The sequence below is a fragment of the Tigriopus californicus genome, chromosome 3 (genome assembly GCF_007210705.1).
Source record: "Tigriopus californicus strain San Diego chromosome 3, Tcal_SD_v2.1, whole genome shotgun sequence".
Lineage (NCBI taxonomy): Eukaryota > Metazoa > Arthropoda > Copepoda > Harpacticoida > Harpacticidae > Tigriopus > Tigriopus californicus.
This window is the reverse complement of record NC_081442.1, coordinates 6,509,844-6,514,727: the sequence shown is the minus strand read 5'-3', so window position 1 is coordinate 6,514,727 and position 4,884 is coordinate 6,509,844. Positions and strand designations below refer to the sequence as shown.

Genomic DNA, 4,884 nt, shown 5'->3' with positions numbered 1-4,884 from the left:
GACCAATCGTGCCACAGGGCTCAAGAATTATTTCAATGGGACTGACATACTATTGGATGAAACTTATCACGTGAAACACGAGTCTTAGGAGTGACTCCACGGAGCCCGCCCGCAGGAGAATCGCTCACGTTTGTCCCCGTTTGCCCAGCACCTCGGTCCACGGGTTGTCTGAATCATCCCTCACCTCCACCCCACCCCGAGATTCACTGTTCCAAAGCTCAGACTCCCGACGATTTTGTTGTTCTACAGGGGGTATGATCTGCAAACATGGCACTCGGCAAACTGACCATTTGTTACTAAACTTTCAGAACAACTATTAATTGTTTGATGTCATTGGACAAATATTGTCGAGCGGTTCAAGAGGTAATAAAGCACGAGGTCTTCTTCCCAAGTGTCCTTGGTTTCAACCCCGATGCAGAATGTTAACCTTTTTAACGGCTAGGGATTCCATTCCCAGTTGCGGAAACGAAGTCCCAAAAGGAAGAAAATAATGCCGAAGGGAACAGTGCATTTACCTCATTACATAAGGGAAGAACGGGTACTTTCCATGGGAAATACAAAACGTAAAGTTAAATTGCCATTTCCATTTCTGTTCTTTCTTTCAAGCCTGATCAAGTGGCTCATTTTTTGGCTAAAATGAATGGCGGTTTTCTCTCTTCAATGCAGACATGACTTTTTGTTCAGGATATCTAACCCTTTTCCCAAAAAACGGTATATGACCTCCCTTTCAATTTTAGTTATTATCAGATCCATCCCAAAAATTGACATGGTTAACTGAAGTATTTCGGTCAATTTGGAGGGAGGAGTGAAGACGTAGCATTAAAGTTGCAGCCCCTTGGTGTCGCTGGTGATTGTTGCCCACCTTCAAGGGTTGCTTTTCTTTGTCACCAAGGGAAGATCACTTCGGTTAGTTCGGTACCAGGAGTTCGGGAGTACTTCCAACAATAACATCAACAACGAGGACGACAACGGCGAAGAAGAAGAAGAAGAAGACGCAGAACGAGAAGAGCGTCCGGGGATTGGTGATGGATGGAGGATAGGACTAAGAGGAGGAGGAGGAGGACAAGGAGGACAACAACAACACGGCCACGAAAAAGACGGGCATGGCGGAGGTTGACAAGGCGCTCGCTGGACCGGCCGTCCTCCTCTCCCAATTGAGAGCGAATTTGATGGCGGCGATCTACGCGAACGAGGACAAGTACAGCCAAGCCAGTATAAGCCATACGTGCATAGAGATGGAGGATATCAATAAAATACAGTCGGCCACTAGTACAGTCTGTATGCAGAGAGCGTGGAGAGTAAAGAACGTAAACGAAGAGGACCAGCTGGATTCGCAATGTTGTTGGACTGGCAGAACAGTTCGTGCCTCATCCAGAGTTGAGGGTGCATGGAAGGAACAGCTACCGGGCGGCACTCGCCGGAATCGAGGATCGAGGACTTGAACTGGCAACACGCGTTCGTTCCCTCGTTTCGTTTTGTTCGGCTTCTTCTTCTCGCTGTTCACAACGCATGAGGAGAGGAGGGAGTCCTAGCCGTCCTAGCAGACGCGAACAACACAGCGACACAGCGAGTGGAGAGAGAAAGAGACAGAGAGAGACAGAGCGAGAGAGAGAGAGAGGAGAACACCGAACTCCGAACCGAACTCCGAAGAAGAAGAAGAAGACGAAGAAGTGGTAAAATATCATCAGTCTTTGTGTGAACCTTGTTTCAGTAGGGAAGGTAGAGACGAGACATTCAGACACAGAAAAGGCTCAAGAAGAAGTCGTCGTCAATTTCATCCTCATCATCTGAAGAAGTGAACAACTGCTGGCCGAGATTCGAGAGCTCAGCCCCGGCAGTAAAAAAGAGTGACCGATATCCAACTGCTCTTACATCGTTCGTGCTCATCTCAGTGTTGGGTTGTTTGGCGCCATTTCCAACATTGGCGTTCACCCCTCAGTAGTTACCTGGCTGTTTTTCCACCGCGCATACCCTTGAGAGGTGGATGGTCCTCGAGATTCGGCTTCTCATTCGGTGAGCGAGTCAGGAGGTCAGAAAAATCATGAAATCATGAATCAGATGAGGATTTGACATCCCCGAAGAAGGCACCGGCTTTGGTTCCAACGTTCCAAACCACACACATGCTACAATAAGAACAACTAGAACAACTGGAACAACCTCACTCACACCCTACAGTCATCGTTCTATTGTGTCTCACCTTACTCAAACATTGCCAAAGATTCTTGTGTTAGCTGTTGAAGAAAACTCCCCAAGTCTAAAATTATCGCCACTGTTATTTGCTTTGAATCTTTGAGATCTGTTCATTTATTGACGCCACCCGAGCTCTTCAGTGCCTACTCAGTGGTCAGTCACATATTGATCTATATCCATAGTCCTCTATTGACTCTTCGAGACATTATTGCCCATTTGTGCTACCAATTGTGTGAATAGAACGATTAACGGCTTGAAGGTATCGGCAATTCACCCAGTCCAAACACATTTTCCATCCGTGAGTGCCAGTGATTGACCTGTCAAGGACCATCGCCAACCGATTGTCGTGGAAGATTTGACCTAAAAGCAAAGGTAAGATACAGACCGCACCTTTATTATAATGTTCGTGAAGAGGCAGGCAATGATCAGTTTGATCACAATTGCGTACAGAAAATCAGACATATTTGCTGTTGCGAGTCTTTGTTCGATAGTAACATTGATCTTGTCCTTATTTAGCAATTGAATGTGGCATACAATTGTCGTGCTGCTTGATATTCTCCCCATCGTTTGCCCTTCTTCGTTGGCTGTTCTTGTCCTAGCGATGGCAGACAAACTACCTCCAATCAAAGCTTACTCGACAGCCATGCTGCAGAGCCAGGGATATGCACTCAAATAAGCTCCCCACAAGCACGCACGCACTCGGGCACAAACAGGCCCAGAGGGCCAGCTGACAGAGAATTACAAGTACTGATGAAGGCAGGAAGACGCTATTAAGGCCTGAGAGTGCTTGAACGACTGACTGACTGCTTGAGTGAGTGAGTGAGTGCGTGAGTGTGTCTCTCCTTCGCCTTGTCGGTCTCTCCGTCTCTCTGTGTCTGTCTCTCTCGTTTTCATCTTGCCTTGAACTTGATAAACTATGCCTAGTTAAACACACAAGGCCAATGTTGCTGTCGAAGAATTGCTGCTCTCTGTCTTGTTCACTCACTCACCGACCGAGCATTGACTCGCTGAAACCTCTCAGGACGGTCTGTCACAACGGACGTGCCCACTAGGCCTGTTGAATTTGCCGAAGAATAAGCACGAATTTGGTTCCTCGTTCGGGAGCTCTACCCGTGCGTCGAGTGAGGGCCGATCACTAGGATTGGGCCCAGGCAACCTCCCCCGTTGGCAACGGCCAAAAGGGGAGACCATCAAACCACCAATTAGTTGTTTTCAAGACCCAGTCATACGCATGTTCTACCTAGGTAGTGTGGCTGATTAGGCCTGGCCAGTCAAGTTCGCCTATTTTGTTATCAGACATGTAGGCGGGAGTACTTTCTTGCGAATAACGGCATGAAGGGGATGAATTTATTAGGCCTGCTGTCGCTATGATGTTGATTGCTCATGAGGAATTCGAGCTCCAGTTTAGATTTTTATTTAGTAACACTTCTGCGTGGACAATCCAGTTTTGACTAATTGAGATGTTCGGCCCGGACTTGGCAAATTCGTCTAGTTTGTTGAATTGATCCAGACTTTCGTATTAGCGTAACATTCTTTGACCCAAAATAGCTTGAATGGAGAATAACATGACTGTGTCTTATAGGATATGTCCCAAAACTGACTAAATTAGAGTCTCAGTTGGGCATTTGGTTCAACGCGCTCTTAATATTTTATAACTTTTCTGCGGTCAAATGTTTTAAGGCGAATATAATGAAGGGAAAGAAAACTTTTGGGAGTTATGTTAAGGAGAGTATGGTTGTATATATTGTCTGCCGTATGAAACCTCTGCCTCAGCGTCTCACCACAGAAAAATGCCGTCTCGTAATACACTAAGTATAAGACAAATGAATTATTTAAGAGTTTACCACAGCTTCGGAAAAATGAAGCTGAAATGCAATTTGCCAAGAGCAGGGACAAACCTGGAACGAGCTAGGAACCGAGATGGAAGATGGCATATTCCTAGAAGTGCCAAGGGATCTTACAAGTGTTCCTTCTACGTTCCACACCCACAAGCAGATTCAAATTGCCTGGTTCTAGCTCATGGCAATTGTGCAGGCCACGGTAAACATATTGTTCACTTTCGGAGGGAAAGGAATTCTTTGTCTCGAGCGGGCAGCGAAAGAGAGAGAGAGAGAGCAAAGTGTTTTGCTGTTTTTACAATGGTTACCTTGTTCCTCAAGATATCCCGTTGTGTGAGTATAGTGTGCAACTGACGATACCAGAGAGGATCTTGCGACAATTGGAACAGTTTTATTCATAGGACGTCAAAAGCTCATTTTATATGAGACGAGTAAGTTGAGTAAACGAACACAAAAAGTAGATACTCTTTGAAACAGTACAGACTGCACTGAACTCATTCAAGATATTTTATCTCAAATTCAAGTTTTAAATGATTTGCAACGGGAATTGGAATCCGTTTCGGTCCAAATAAGCATTTTAGAGAATCCCACCTTGCTCCCAATTTGCGTGGTTTTGTAGAATGTGTAAAAGAAGGATAGCATGTTCTTGCCACAGGCCAAATAGAGTTCTGACCGATTTGTTCCCTATTTTCAGTTGGGGACGTTCCATTTTTGATGGACTTTGTACGCTTGTTTTGCTACCTGATTTTAAGCTCAGTTTTTTCCTTTTTTAGTTTTTTGTGCCTGTGCTCTCGTTGCTCTAGCCAGAACTGATGAATTTCCAGTCATTCAGTAAAGAACGGATTGAACTTTGACT

General features: G+C 45.5%; 1 protein-coding gene across 1 annotated transcript in view; it reads left to right on the top strand.

The window, feature by feature from the left end:
* Window positions 1–1,053: 1,053 nt before the first annotated feature.
* The window catches only part of LOC131878588 (brain tumor protein-like), a 61,755-nt gene continuing 57,924 nt past the window's right edge, over window positions 1,054–4,884 (top strand). The window contains exon 1 of the mRNA XM_059224621.1: window positions 1,054–2,562. The gene's annotated coding sequence lies outside the window, so the exon portion shown is untranslated. The remainder of the gene's footprint in view (window positions 2,563–4,884) is intronic.